Genomic DNA, 16,690 nt, shown 5'->3' with positions numbered 1-16,690 from the left:
ACCAAGAACATGATCATGAAAGGAAATGCTTCTGCTGCTGTTCTACAATTCCCTCAATCCCTATGATAGTAAATGTAAGCTTAACCAAGGCAGAAATATTTTCATTAAAAAAAGTCTTTAAGACGCATGGTTTACTGGCTGAGATATATATATATATATTTTTTTTTTTGCTTACTTCTGTGGTCATTAGTACATTGCTACAAATATATTTATATATATAAAAAAATAAATAAAAAAATCCTTTCTATTTAATTTAGTTAGATCATATATCAATATTAATGGCAAAGACCAGTTGCATCGATTCACTTTGAAAATAATTCCATTTGTGCTAAAACTGGACACAGTAAAAAAAAAAAAAAAAAAAAAAAATATATATATACACACACACACACACACATAATTCGAATTCATATTATGCTTAACTGCGTTTGAATTTGCAATCATGCACAAGATGTTTTGTACTTCGAAGTAAAAACAACATAATGTACTATTTAACTACCCACAGTACAAATGGATCCAAAAAAAAAGTGAATTTTCATGCAGACGAAAATGCTTACATTTATTCTATTTATATTAAGTACCCATTACTAACAGCTTATACTGGGTGGAATACAACAGTTGACATGATTTTACTTATATGGCAATTTAATATTTAACCAAAATTAATGGTAAACTAATATTTTAAAGTGTCATTTATGGCCCCTTACCTTCAGCATGTTTGCTTCCTTGCACACAAACGAGGACAAACACATCACCCAACTGAAAAAAAAAAAAAAATTTCACTTGCATCACAAATAATTTAAAATTTTTCACCACATGAAGTAAATATTTCGCAATAAAAAAAAATATAGCCCTAGGACTCGTGTGCACACCTTTTCTTCCCCACATCGCACACGCAAACAAAACTTCCAAATTATTACAAAATCACTCGATTATTATACATACATAAACACACATGTATTTTCCGAATAAGTGAGAAATGCAGGCCGATGAAAGTCAAATTTCGTTTCGGAAATTAAATCTCGCACAACTACCGACACATAACCAAACTTGCGTACATTTACATAGCATTAACCCTCTAAATAATAAACAAATGAAAGCAGAAAAAACAACATCGCTACCCACCGCGCGCGCTCCTGGCGGCGGGAGTAGGAACTACTTTGCACACAGACCGACATAGCCCCCTGCCAAAAACAGTAAAATAAATAATATATATAAGTCTTTTGGCGGGAAAAAATTTCTCAACCGCCTGGGAGCACCCTAGTGTGTGCCTGTCTTTAGGTTATGTTACTTTTAACTTCATTTTCTACAGGCAGACGCGAGGGTGCTCGCCCATTATTTTTATTTTTTTAAATTCTTTCCTACCTTTGGTGTGCCATGCAAGAATTTATCGTCAAAATGGCGGCCCCGAGTGCAAATTTCTCGTCTGCACTGCTGGCTGGATGATTATGTGATGTTTTGAAGGAGGGTGTTTTTTTTTTTGTTTGGATTTTGTGTGAGGGGGGGAGGGGGCTGGGCTAGCTTTTTTTTTTTTTTAAATTTTCTAAACATTCATCTCTTATGTAACAGTGTTCAGCATTAAAAAATTTAAAAGAAGAGGCACTTACTCATCAATTTCAAAACAGCCTATGAAGAAAAATAAAAAAAATTTAAATTCATTCCAGTTTTATACATTCATGATTTGATCACATGTATAACTTTTCTTTTTTATTACCTTATTTAATTTTATTATTATTACTACTATTGCTGCTACAACCTAGAAGATACCTCAGTGATACTAATACCTGCTGGTAAAGTTAAAGGTTTCACCTTTCTTTCTTTAAACATATCACAATACCTTTCTTGAGTTAAATATTATCTAATGGCTTTAAGAAGTTATGGTAATGTTCATCAGTTATAGAGTGTGGGTTTGTGTGTGTGTGTGAGAGTGTATTTTGAAGAGGGCTTTGGTGGTTGGGATGGTGAGGGTGGTGGGTGTTGTGTGTGGGGAGGGGGGGGGGGGGGGGGAAGTAAAAGAGTGTTCATTACACGATTTCTCCTGTTGTTTGTAACAATCACACCTGGTATAGCTATTTCGAGTGGCAAATACAAACTGCAAAAAAAAAACATCTATATCATTGCCAACGGCCATATCACGATGAACACACCGGTTCTCGTCCGATCACCGAAGTTAAGCATCGTCGAGCGTGGTTAGTACTTAGATGGGTGACCGCTTGGGAACACCACGTGCCGTTGGCACTACTATTTTGCACCCTACAGAAAAAAATTTTTTTTTAAAAATTTCAATTTTAAATTTTTTTTTCCCCCACAATCACCACATTTCCCCCCCCCCCCCCCCCTAACACACACACACACACACACTCACTCTCTATCAATCAATCAATCAATCAATCAATCAATCAATCAATCACTCACTCACTCACCCACCCAGCAGCAGCTGTGAATCTTTGCATGTGTATACCTCATACAAAATTCAAAGTGAAAAAATAAATAGATAAGTGTATATGTATGTATGTATGTATGTATGTATGTATGTATGTATGTATGTATGTATGTATGTATATATGTATATATATATATATATATATATATATATATATATATATATATATATATATAAACACACACACACACACCTATTTTGAAGTTTCTCTGTTTCAGTGGGCAGTTATGTATAATAATGAGAGATTCAAAAAGACGTTGATAACAATGTCATCAATGCCTGTTTAGTGTGCTCATTTGTTGGATGGTCGGCAGCAATACTAGAGGTGGTACAGCTGTAACCTGTAAAATTGTACCTGCAATGTGTTGTGTATGGAAAAAAATAAAAATTATATCATCTAAATTTTTGTTATCCAACAATAACCTTCCCATCAATGCATGATGTCACAGTAGCCATAGCTCTACTCTTTCTGCCATATAACATTGGGGGAAAAAAAAAAAAAAGGAGCTATTAGAATAATAACAAAAGATAAAAAATCATCTAACTGCAGACCAAAATTCAAAAAACTTAAAGTCCTGACTGCCATAAATGAATACGTTCTAGAAACTTTTTATTCATTCTTAAGAAAAAGAAGAAAAAAAAAATTATTATTTTTTTTTTTTTTTTTTTTTTTTTTAGATATTCGCACATAGGTATAACACCAGAAATGCTAGTAAATTGAGGATAGTTGAACATAACACTAGGCGATTTGAAAATGGACTAAATTACTTGGGAGTAAAACTTTACAACTTAATATCACAGAAAATAACTAAAACAATTTACCAGTATTAAAAAAAAAAACAGTAAAAAAAATTCTTCTAGAATATCCTACCTACCCTCTGAAGCTATTCTTTAATTTGATTGATAATAGAGAAATTGAACTGTTAATTTGTTGAATGGACTTGTGATAACAGCTGCTTCATGTTTTGCATAAAGTTAAATTGTGTAACATGTTATGTATTTTTTTTTTTTGAAATTTTTTTTCTTGGTAACTTGCATCATGTAAATATTAATTGTCTGCACATACATGTTCTATATCCCGGAGCCTTGACTCCACGTGGGATCAACAGAACAAAAATACAAAAAAAAAAAAAAAATCCAGCTCACTAATCTAGGTGCATTTTGCTAACAATATTTGGAATATATATATATATTTTTTTTTGTGTAACATGCAAATTCTGTATTATTCTGCACACATTATTTATAATCTTCTATCATTTTCTTAGATAATAACTATTAATTCATAAAATAGATTGTGTGTGCATAACCTCCTGGAAACATTTGCACTTACCTCCTACTTTACTTTTTCATTTAAGCAATCCTATTCGCATGTATACACTTAGGTTGCAGCATCGAAATTGTGTAAAATTCAAAGTGTGTATTGCCTGAAAAAAAAAAAAAAAAAAAAAAGACATACCAAATATTTGCATACAGCGACACACTACATATTTGCACACAGTGGAGTTTTGCGGTAATTAACCTAGCACAATTTACCACACGCAATCACACGCCCGCGATGAGATAACACACTCGCTGTTTTCCTGTTGACCGGCACGAGGAGTAAGAAAAATTGATATTTACACGAGCACACACTCCCACACTAGTCACAACGTCGGTCATCAAGTTGTGTTGAAAATTCCTGTAGCCTCTGTTTTCCCAAATGATTTCACTTAAAATTTCATTTAACAAGACCATAAACAAATTTACAATACTAATTTCTTAAACAAACACTTCAGCGAACAAGTGACTGTCGCATTCATTACAAAGCTTACAACTTAACAGATGTTTCCGATGTGAAATAAAATAAGAAAATGTTTTACAACCAACCTAGAACATTTAGTCAAAACGTTTTTGTCCTGGTTTATGATTATTTTCCGTGACATGAATGTTTCAAAACTAATAAAAATACGAATGCAGCCAAATATAATGAAGTTAGCACATAAAAGACGACTTAAAATATTTCATTTTTCGAGAATTGGCAGAGCAAGAACGCACAGGTCCAACGGAAATTTCTTTAAAGATAAACGACCATCGGACAAAAACACCCCCTCCCCTCATCCTCAAAAATACGTGAATAATATACTTTTTCAATTATATTTTTATCGTTTTTTTTTTTTTTTTTTAATATACTCATTAAAACTTCAAAATAAGCAGGTACTCGTGTGTTTTTCTCTCTACAATGTACCTGATCTCGGTGCGTAAACCTACATCATTTAGAGATGGAATTAATGTACACATACAAGTAAAATTTTGTTCCATTGTAAAATTGAGAGAAAGAAGGTTTTCCAAACGCATTAAGTATGGAGACTTTAAATAAGATTACGAGCTTATAAATGTTTGCAACGAAATAAAGTGACCATGTATCTGCAATTTCAAAAATATTTTTGCTCTGCTAACCTCACATGCAAGCAAGTAAAAATAACCTCACAACTTACTTACCTCTCTCAATTTCGCAGTACCAAAACATAGAAGGGATAAATAGGATAGTTTTTATTCGAAATCCTGCAAGAGTTTTAATTTTTATTAAAATATTTCTCCAATGTAGCATGTGTGTGGAATACTTCATCAGCAACTTGCATCTGCACCTTGAGTGAATTGAAGGGCAGCCAGTTTTAAAAGCTAAACAGAAACTGCACTCTTGAGAATGCATCAGATCCAAGTGAAATGCTTGTTGTGTGTACAGTTAAAAGTTTTATTATTCACACAATGAAAATGTAAACAAAATTTACTCACAATAATAATCACATCATCCTTGGAGGTGCACGAAGAAAGCCATTCCAGGTGGCACTGAACAAGGTGATTTGCTAGTGCTTCCACAGCAAACAGCCTTCATGAAATTATCTCCACATTTTCAGCATACTATACACTAAAGTATACCTAAGTTAATTTAACCATTTTCAAGTGATTCCAGCACAAATTACGTATTTGATTCCTTGAATAACATCTGCAAATGAAAAGTTCCCTGTTTGGTGTAGCAGTAAATTTAAACAGCTCGCAGTGCAAATTAAACAGTGCAGCTGCCATAAAAAAATTACACTATTAGTGGAACTGCCCATTATGTCATCGTAGACTGCTGACATTTAGAAAACATTGAAAAATCAGTGCTAAAGAAGCCCTACATTACTTTCGCTGTCCAAAGTGCGCTGCTCCCTACGTGAGCAAGGCATCGAGAATTTTCTGAACCGTCCGCAACCAGAAAATTGGGTAACCAGATATTTGCAGAGAGAAAAATTTTGGCGCTTCGGTAGAGGACGGACGTGTCCCGGAGCTGCTCGCCGTGAATTTATAGATCGTCGACGCCCAAGCTGTGGTTAGCACTTCTTAGTGCTACCCAGCGGTGTACTGAAAGGTGCCTGTGTGCTACATGCGCACAGGCGGTAAGAGAGAGCTGCGGTAAAGAGTAAGTTATTGGCAACCAACAACTCGGCAACACCCGGGGAGCTAGCTCCCCTGTAGCCTAGCCTGAACCCGGCTAACTTAGCCCCGGGGGACGGTCAGTGGGTGGACCCGAGCGTAGGCTACCACGACGACATGAGCGACGCTGTCGAGATGACAGAAAGCGAGGCCCCCTCAGGGCCTAGCTCCGATCAATCCAGTGGCTGGAGTGTTGCCACTGGTAAGCGCAACAAGCGCCTGCACACGGAGGTGTCCGGTGCAGGCAGCAGCGACGACGAGGCGGGCCCCTCCCCCCCTCGCCCACAACCAACTGCAGGCCATGCCGCCGGAGCTGCGGCACCGCCCAAAAAGCTCCGAGTGAAGCCCCTGTTCGTGTTTTTAGACCAGGGGCACACGTACCCAAGGGTATACACCGCCCTCAAGCAGGCCCTGGCGGAAAAGTTCACCTGCCAAAACCGCGGCAAGGACGAGATCCAGGTCAATCCTGCGTCCGTCCCGGACTACCAAAGGGCAGTCCAGGCCCTTAAGGCGATAGGCGCCCAGCACTCCGTCCTCCTTCAGAGAGACGAAGTGCCCAAGAAATTCGTCTTGCGCGGAGTACACCGCCACACCCCGACCGATTTCCTCCAGGAGGAATTTGCAGCCCTGAACCTGCCTGTCCAGAACCACTGGTTCTTGGAGAACAGGCTGCGCAGGGAAAAATGCGACGCCCTGGTCATTGAGGTGCCTCAGACGTGCGATTCTGAGCGCATCTACTCCCTGACAGAGTTCGGCGGCATGCTGGTGCGTGTCGTCGACTACAGGCGCCCCTCAGGCCCCGCCCAATGCAGCGTTTGCCAACGCTATAACCATGTTGGCAAGGCCTGCCACGCGGCCCCTGTGTGCCGGTGGTGCAGCGGGCCACACCGCGCTCCCGACTGCCCCAATGGGGGCAACCAGGAGCACAAAAAGTGCGCGCATTGTAAGGAGGCACACTGCGCAAACTACAAGGGCTGCCAGGTCTATAAAAAAGAGACCCGCAGGCACCTTCCGCCCCAGGTACGCAAGCAGCGCGAGCAACAGTCTCGCCGCGACCTGCGCGAAAACAGGCGCGCTGCAATGCAGCCCCAGCCGCAACCGATGCCACGGCCCCCTCCGGGCTTCTCTGGCCCCCCGAGGCAAAACCCCTGGGGTCCACCGAGGTACCCTCCTCCCCGGAGCTTCGGCGACTACCTGCAGCAGGCAGGTGGCAACCGATTCGCGCCCCTGGAGCAGCACTGCGAGCCCAGCTACAACGAGCTGGACTACCCAGTGCTGGCGAACAACCCCTGGCAGCGGAAGGGGGTCAAAAAACACCCGACGGGCCACAAAAATGGCCAAGGCAAACCCCCGCGACCCACTCAGGAAAGGCCCCCGCAGCCTGGGCAGGACAGGCCGCGACAGCCTGCCCAGGATAAGCTCGTAGCAGCTAAGGCTGCGCCAGCCCCGGCGAAGCGCACGACCGCGCTCTCCCGGCCGCAGGTAGCCCCGGCACCTGAGACGAGCATGGCGGTAGACGCAGCTCCAATGCTGCCAACTGCACCGCCCGCGCCCCAACAGCAGCCAGCCTCGAAACCGGGCCTGGCTGACTTCCAGAAAGTGCTCGAACAGTCGCGCACTTTCAACACGGATGAAAATCTGGCGGCCACAATCGTCCCCATGTGCCAGCTTATGGTTATATGGTGCGACCCATCTGTTTCCCTAACAGAAAAAGTCCATGCGATGATGGGCTTCGTCCAGACACTGGCTGCCAAGCTCAATGGCAGCTCGTAATCCGGCCCAGTGTTGCATACCAACCGCGGCCCATAGTCTTAAGTCCCTCCTATTCTGGAATGCACGCGGCATTAAAAATAAAATACCGGAATTAATTCACCACTTAGAAAAATACAAAATAAAAATAGCTGCGATTAATGAAACCCACTTAATTCCGACTGATAGAATTACTATACTAAATTATGCAATCTATAGGCGCGACAGAGTTAATCAAAGAGGAGGGGGAGTAGCCCTTATTGTCCATAAAAGCATAAAAAACACTGAATGGCAGCTCCCCGATTTTCAGAATCTCGAAGCAGTAGCAATTAACTTAACTATTAACAGGCAAAACATAAAAATTATTTCTATGTATGCGCGACCAGGTAGGTCCCTGAGCGTGGCTGGTCTGGACGCCCTGTATGGGGCGGCCCCGACCTTCCTCGCTCTAGGAGACATAAATGCTAAACATAGAGAGTGGAACAGCAGGCGAGCCACACAGAATGGTACAATTCTTTATAACCACCAATTAAATCACAACTACCAAATTCATGCTCCCATGGAGCCCACACACGACACTGGGCGTGTGGGGGTTCTCCCAGATGTTCTAGACATCGTTATTAATAAACGTGTGCACTCGGGATTCGAACTCGAAGTTGTACACGACTTAACGTCTGACCACTTCCCTGTTCATTTAATTTTTGACGACGCAAATGTCGACTCGAACCCACCTCGTAAAGTCAGGGACTACAAAAATGCAGATTGGGTTAGCTTTAAAAATTTTTTGTCATTACATCTTTCAGAACTCGACGAAATAAATAATAGTGATAATCTAGAAAACGCTATAACCACTTTTACCGCGAAAATTCAAGACGGAATTAGCCAGTGCATCCCAGAAAAGGAGGTTAAGTTAATGCATGACGAGCTGCCAGCATACATCTGCGATATGATATCGCAAAAGAACAGACTGCGCCGCGAATACACACGGCGACGCACGCACATTATTAAACGCAGAATCAACGAGCTTCAAACTGCTATATCAGATGAACTCTCGTTGTGGCGTAGCAGCCAGTGGGAAGCCAAAATCGCGAAGCTCAATGTACAGGACGGGAGTACCTGGGCAATGACTAAGCGAATTTTGAATAAATTTGATAAAATTCCACCCCTCCAAACAAATAATGGACTCGCATTTCTTCCCCAGGACAAGGCGCAAGCTTTCGCAAGCACCTTAGAAACAGCATTCCAGCCCAATTTGCAGCCTTGTGACAGGCCATTCACTGCACAAATTTACCGCGAACTCCGCGCTAAACTGCACCAGCCCACTATCTCTGAGCCTCTCCCCACCCAGGCCCAAGAAATTAAGCGTGCTATCAAGAATATGAAGCCGCGAAAAGCCCCTGGGAACGACGGCATACAAGCAGTTGTTCTCAAACAGCTTCCAGACGAAGCCTTTGAATATCTGGCTGAATGCATTAATGCAATGCTCAGACTGAATATTTTTCCCTCCCAGTGGAAGGAAGCAAAAGTAATAGTCTTCCACAAGCCGGGCAAGGACAAAACACTGCCCCAAAATTACAGGCCAATAAGCCTATTGAGTACTGTGTCTAAAGTTGCGGAGCGCATAATTTTACACAGACTTAAAGTACACATACACGAACATAACTTGCTGCCAAATGAGCAATTTGGCTTTCGCAGTGCTCATTCGACTACCCATCAACTGGTCCGTCTTACCGAAGAGATAACCAGCGCATTCAACGTCCAAGACTACGTAGTTGCTACGTTTCTCGATGTAGAAAAGGCCTTTGATAGAGTTTTTCATGCAGGGCTAATATATAAAATGTATGAAGCAAACTTCCCGGATTGCTACACTAAACTCATTGCATCCTACCTAGCAGGCAGAACCTTTAGAGTGTCATCTGAAGGGGCAACGTCTGACCTAAAATTAATTAAAGCCGGAGTGCCGCAGGGCAGCATCCTAGGCCCAGTACTATTTAATATATATGTACGCGACATGCCTCGCCCCGCACATAGACTAGTCAAGCTAGGCTGCTATGCAGACGACACTGTACTGTATAGCAGATCTCATAACCTACAGCTGGCCACTACCAGGCTCCAGACTGCGCTCACTGAAGTTGAACAGTGGTGTACAGCCTGGCGCATAAAAGTAAACACGACCAAGTCTGAGGCGATTGTGTTTACACGCAAAAACCTCCCGCCAGCCGACAACAGGCCGCAACTACGCCTATTTGATGAGCCAATCCCTCACAAGGACGTAGTTAAATACCTAGGTGTCCACATGGATAGGAAACTCCTGTGGAGACAGCACATTGACATTAAACAAACCCAAGCTCAGGTTAGAATGCGCGCATTATATCCTGTAATGAGCAGGCGATGTGGCAGCACAGTCAAAAATGGATTACTGCTCTACAAAGCTCTCATACGCCCGATAATCACGTATGCAGCCCCAGTCTGGGCTACTGCAGCATACTGCCATCTAATAAAACTGCAGCGAGTTCAGAATAGATGCATTCGAATCGCTGCAGACGCCCCGATATACTGTCCAGTAGAGAACTTGCACAGTGAAACTAACACTGAAACTTTGCAAGATTTTTATATCCGCACAACCCAAAATTTTTACGATAAATGCGTAAATAATTTAAATCCACATATTTCCTCCCTTGGAAACTATGATCCAAATAATACACAGAAGTATAAGCTTCCGAAATCAATCCTGGCGCACCGCCCGCCGTAGCTGCGGGCGAGGCGCCCCCTGATTGGCCGAGCCTGACAGCCAACCAGCGCACGACCCCCTCCAAACAAAACTAGTAGCCGGCGCAGTACCTCCCCGGCTCCGTGCGCGCACACTCGCGCGCGGAGCTCGCGTCACCCAAACAGCTCATAGAACATGTTATGAGTAGAGCCTTCCCACTAGGCTTACACGGCGCCCTCCAGCCAACACACAATTACATGCACGACCAACCTGTTTGAATGCTAATTCAAAATGGTCCGAAGCATGCGGGTGGTGGTTCGACTCCCAGGAGTTCACTGCCTGACATGTTAGGGCTGACTCTCTATGACTGATGGTCATGGCCGGCCTGGTTGGTTTCACCCCCAGTGCTGGTTGTGTTTCTGAAAGACATGAGATTTTGAATTACTGACTACTGCTTTCGCATAGGCATTTAACCTGCAAGGTTTCACTTCAACTCATAGCTTATTTAAATAATTTAATTATTTAAACCCACACAAGGCAGCTCGAAACTTAGATTAAATTTATTTAAATACTCGGAGGGCTGAGTAATTTAAATAATAGTAAATTAGATGCTACTCTGCTGTGCCGCCAGCTGTCAGTGCAAATAAACACCGTTGAAGCTGACCTTGCCAACGAGTGGAATGCTGCAGCAATGGTGGGTGCAGTAGGGTGGTATATTATATTATATTGCATTCTAATTTAAGTATAATATTAAGTATTAATTAATAGGATTCCGACCGTGTGCCTGACCACGTCCTGCGGTGCAAATATGCAACATTGGACTAGCCAATAATTGACATGCCCAGGCTGGCAGCAACATGTGTCGGAATTAAGGCCCCCACACCCCCACTACACTCGTTGCGCCGATCGCTGAACCAGTCGCGTTTTTGACCCAGCGGGGTTCTAATGAAACCAGTCGCGTTTTTGGCCCATCGGGGCCCTAATGAACTACACACATATGTCCTGACTGTCCCTTAGATTAAAATATATTAAGTGAACATAATAGGTGTCTGACCATGTGCCTGACCACGTCCTGCGGTGCAAATATGCAACATTGGCCTAGCCGATGATTGACATGCCCAGGCTGGCAGCACAATGTGTCGGGCATGCATGACCGTGGCAGCTGGGGCAACCTGGGAGCTGCGGTCATATATATACAGCTGCAATATGTACTTCTTTTTCAGCTAACCTGGCTGGCTGGCAGCCTGGCGGGAAACGACTAAAGTCGCCCCCTAAAAACCAGTCCTACCAAACTAAAATGCGGACAGAAATGCCCAAGTGCCCGCCCTTGCTTAGTAGACATTTTCTACTCTTCCAACTCTTCTTCCTGAGCCATCCTTCTACTCCCGTAACCAACCAGCATGAAATTAATGCATGAATTTTTGCATCCCGCATGTAAGTGCCCAGGGTTTTCCCTGTGTCTATGCAGGTTTTACCTGGGCCCAACTTATCTAGTATAGTCTAGAATAGTCAAGTGAGGGGAGTTAGTCATGGCGCCAATTGCTGCCATGGCTGGCCAATCCCCCTCCTTAGCACATATGCATGTTCCCTTCTCTGCATGGTACCCCCTGCATGATTAGAGCGTATAGGCTTCGGCCTGAGACGCACTTAGAGTCTCTCCCTAACCCGGACCCCTCCCAATACACTTAGTTTTAAACTTAGGTTAGGAAAAAAAAAAAAAAAAAAGAGAGAAAAATTTTATTTTCACTTTGCTCTTGCATTCTGTAGGATCAGTCTCGTCATGGCAGATACCGCAGCAGCGACTGCAGCACCAGCTGTTGCCCCATCACAGGCAGCTTCCCCGAAGAAAGGCAAGGCTGCGTCGAAGAAGCCACGAGCCAAGCCCGCGCACCCGCGCACATCTGAAATGGTGGCCTCTGCGATCAAGAGCCTCAAGGAAAGGGGCGGCTCATCACTGCAAGCCATCAAGAAATACGTCGCCTCTACCTACAAAGTAGATGCGGAAAAGCTGGCACCTTTCATCAAGAAATACTTGAAGGCAGCAGTGGCTAGCGGCGAGCTTGTCCAAACCAAAGGCAAGGGTGCGTCTGGCTCCTTCAAGCTGGCTTCAGGGACCACCGGTGCTCCGGACCAGCCCAAGGCTCCAAGCGGCAAGCGTGGTGCAGCTGCCCCTAAGGAAAAGAAGCGATCCGTAGCCAAGAAGGCAGCGGTGGGCAAGAAACCAGTCAAGAAGACTCCGCCTACAGCAGAAAAGAAAAAAAAGGCAGCAGCTGCAACCCCCAAGCCCAAGAAGGCACCTTCAAAGGCAAAAAAGGTGTCCAAACCTCCCACGAAGAAACCCCGTGCTCCAAAGCCAAAGAAGGTTGCCCCAAAGAGCAAGTCGCCCAAGAAAGCAGCCCCAAAGCGGAAATGAAGATGCCAGCAGGACCGCTGGCACTTTCTGTGGCACTGTACCACCTTATCGGCCCTTCTAAGGGCCAACAATACTAGTCATGAAGGTATCAGTTGTTGCAATCATTGCCTCCTATAGCCACACCTCTGCCGTTAGGTAAAATTCTGGTTAAAAAATTTCTTATGGTATTTGAAGCGGGGGAAATAAATAAATAAATAAAGAAATTTATCAATTACATTGTGTGTATAGTTTAGGTGCAAAATTATTTAAAGTTTTTAAGCAGGAAAACGTCTTACAAACATCTCACTCTTATTTCAGCATATATATATATATATACACATATATACACACACACACACACATATTTTTTTTGTAAGGATTAGGTCTCAGGGTATTAATGGTGAACTTTATGCTGCTGCTGCTGCTGCTGCTGCTGCTGCTGCTGCTGCTGCTGCTGCTGCTGCTGCTGCTGCTGCTGCTGATGGTGCTGCTACTGCAGACAGGCACTGTTTGAAGAGTTTTTATTTCCTATGCAGAATACATTGCATTGTGTGCAAATCTTTTGTGTACAATATAAACAACCACCTCAAAACACAGACACTATAACTGTGTTTTTCCAAATTCTTATTAATGTAATATATTATTGGCTGGGTAAAGGTCAACGACAGCTAATAGGTACAAAAAGCCAGACAACTGTTTTCCTTTCAAATTTGACAGTTATTTTTAGCCCTAATAAGGGCTGTTTTTTTTTTCCCCCTTGCAAAAAAAATGGCAAGGAACTCAAGCACGCTCGCCACGGATACGCCGGGCAAGCTGGATGTCCTTGGGCATGATGGTGACCCTCTTGGCGTGGATGGCGCACAAATTGGTGTCCTCGAAGAGCCCCACCAGGTAAGCCTCGCTGGCCTCCTGCAGCGCCATGACGGCCGAGCTCTGGAAGCGCAAGTCTGTCTTGAAGTCCTGGGCGATCTCTCGCACCAGGCGCTGGAAGGGCAGCTTGCGGATAAGCAGCTCGGTACTTTTCTGGTAGCGCCTGATTTCTCGCAGCGCGACAGTGCCAGGGCGGTAGCGATGTGGCTTCTTCACTCCCCCCGTGGCCGGCGCGCTCTTGCGAGCCGCCTTGGTGGCCAGCTGCTTGCGCGGCGCTTTGCCTCCAGTAGATTTACGAGCCGTCTGCTTCGTGCGCGCCATCGTGGTCCGTCTGCGCGTGCTGTAAAAATTTCAACAGTTTTGTTAAAGCTGTGGTGCACTGCGATTGGCCCGGCATCTCCATTGGCTGGCGAGAACAGCCAATCACAGCACAGAAGTCGATCCATAGAAACTAACGACAGAGGCGGCCGAGCAGCAGATTCATCGCGACCTCGGAGCTGTTCGGATCGTCGGAGTGCGGCCCTGCCTCCTTCTTCGCTTCGCACCGCTTCGATAGCTCGTGGACACGAGGGTGGCAGCCGACCTGCGAGTTAATTTTTAACAACTCGACAGGTCATCTCGAGCCTAGCCCGCTCGGGTCAGCGGCGAGCCCCCTCACAGCGATTAGGGATACGTTTTTGACAGACCACACGCTCTTAAAGCAACAGACAGGCATTCCAGCAACCTCCCCCCCCTCCTACACCCGCGCCCTGGGGCCGGCTGGGGAAGGGGCCAGTGGCATGCAGGAACAGGACATCCCGTCCCTGTCAATTCCGGACAACCTTCCGCCTGGCGCAGCCCTAATTTCCTACGAGGGAGGTACTTTTCAGGTACAGGTACCTGACCACACCATATCAGACACCGCACCCCCCCAGGAACCCACGAACATGGACACGACCACCTCTGTCCCTCCTACCGACTCCGCGCCGCTCATGGTCCCCGCGAGCGACATGGCGAAATTCAGGGCCTGGCTGCACTTCCAGGAAAAAGAAAAGAATGCAGCAGAGCAGCGAGAGGAGGAACAGGAGCGACAAGCTGAATGGACCATGCAGCGGAAACGGCAGCGAACAACAGCGCCAGCAGTCAGGCCACCTGAAATCGCGGTTACAAATCGCTTCGCCACGCTCGCGGAGGCAGACGCGTCCCGACCCACGGCAGGGCCCTCCAGCGCCCCCTCTCCACCCGCTCCAGCTCCGGCCAATCAGGGCGCAGCCGCCCCCTCCACCCGCACCCCGCGTGCCTCAGGACCGCGCAAACACGCGCTCAGGCTGGTCGTTCCAGACCAGTCTCTCTACAGCCAGCTGGTGGCTCGCATGCGATCTCTCGCCCCAGGGGCCGCGCAGATTTCTCTCGTGCGCGAGGGCCTGCAGATCGCGTGCGAACACTTGCAGGCATACCAATCTCTCAAAAAATACCTTGATTCAGTGCCAGTCCCGTACTACACTTTCTGTACAGCCTCTGAGTTGCCTCAGAAAGTTGTTGTCCGCATGCCGCGCGCCACGCCAACGGAATCAATCCGAGAAGACTTGGAGGCACGTGGGTACACCATCTTGGACGTCTACCAATTCCACAAAAAATGCGCGGACCCTGCCGATCCCACCAACACCTGGGAGGAGCCACTACCGCTCTTTAGCGTCACGGCCGCTAAGAATGACACCCTCCCTCGCCTCACGTCACTCACAACTATCAACATGACCCGTGTTGAAGTGACACAATACCGCAAACGTGTCGGGGACGTTGCGCAGTGTCAGAACTGTTGGAAGTTTTTGCACACTCGCAACTTCTGCCGACTCGCCACCAAATGCAAGCACTGCGCCGGGCCCCACACATACGCCGCCTGTCCCAACCTCAACAAAAATCCCAACTGTGCAAACTGCAAGGGAAATGGCGTGCACGAGGGGAACTCCAAACTTTGCCCCGAATACCTGAAGTATGTGCAATTCCGTCAGGATCAGGCGTCTTCGCGCGCAGAACTCGCGCAGCCTCTTGCGACACAGCCAACACCAGCTCACTACCCACTGCTACCACCCCCCGCACCCACGAGGCCAGTGGTGCCAACTTTCTCGTTCGCACAGGCGGCGAACAACAACGCACAACGCATCATCGTACCGCAACACACACCAGCTCCCACCCCCCCTCCTCCCCCCACCCCCTCCCAACACCCACCCCCCCTCTCCCAAGCTCCTACCGCAACTCCAAGCTCCCTCGGCGACTGTGCTGGCATCCAATCCGCCATGTCCGACCTCCGGGACCTGATGAATTTCCTGCGCGATGCCAACTTCGCCGCATTCATGGCACACATGAAGCCCTACATGCTCCTTGCCAACACAGCCACCGATCCCTCAATGAAGACCCTCCTGCTGGTGCAGGCCCTGACAACCTTCTCCGGGGCCGTTTAATGGGTACACATCCTCCTGCCCCGAACCCAGGTACCCTTTCCATCCTGTACTGGAATGCTAATGGGATAACCACACAACTCTACGAACTTGAGAGAGTTCTGGAGGAGTACGGAGTGGAAGTGGCCTTAATTAACGAAACATTTTTAAAACCTACAAAACGTTGCACTATTAAAAATTACATAACCTACCGCACAGACAGAGTAACTGCCGGAGGAGGAACTCTAATTTTAGTCCATAACCGACTTCAACACCACATAAATAAACCTTCAGAAACCAGCCACATAGAAAATACGTCTATAAATATTCGCACAAATACCGGCCACATAACTTTAGTCGCAGCCTACTGCTCGCCAAATAAACCTCTGCTAAATACAGACCTCAACGAAATAATAAACCAACCGCACCCATTCATTATAGCTGGTGATCTAAATGCAAAACATAAACAGTGGAACAGTAGATATAACAATCGCAAAGGGGCAGTGTTAAGCGAACACTCACTACAAAATAAATATTTAATCCATGCGCCGATCACTCCCACGCATTACCATGCTAATATCAGCCATCAGCCAGACGTTTTAGATATAATTCTCACTAATATTCCTAATATAAATATTCAACTAAAAGTTCTGCCAGAA

General features: G+C 45.6%; 1 non-coding gene across 1 annotated transcript; it reads left to right on the top strand.

Moving 5' to 3' along the window:
- Positions 1–2,119: 2,119 nt before the first annotated feature.
- LOC134543673 (5S ribosomal RNA) lies at positions 2,120–2,238 on the top strand. The gene has a single exon (XR_010077155.1). It is a non-coding gene; the product is annotated as a 5S ribosomal RNA (ribosomal RNA).
- Positions 2,239–16,690: the final 14,452 nt, after the last annotated feature.

The sequence above is a fragment of the Bacillus rossius genome, unplaced genomic scaffold, assembly GCF_032445375.1.
Source record: "Bacillus rossius redtenbacheri isolate Brsri unplaced genomic scaffold, Brsri_v3 Brsri_v3_scf149, whole genome shotgun sequence".
Classification (NCBI taxonomy): Eukaryota; Metazoa; Arthropoda; class Insecta; order Phasmatodea; family Bacillidae; genus Bacillus; species Bacillus rossius.
The sequence above is the reverse complement of the archived record's forward strand: the minus strand, read 5'-3'. Positions and strand labels throughout refer to the sequence as shown.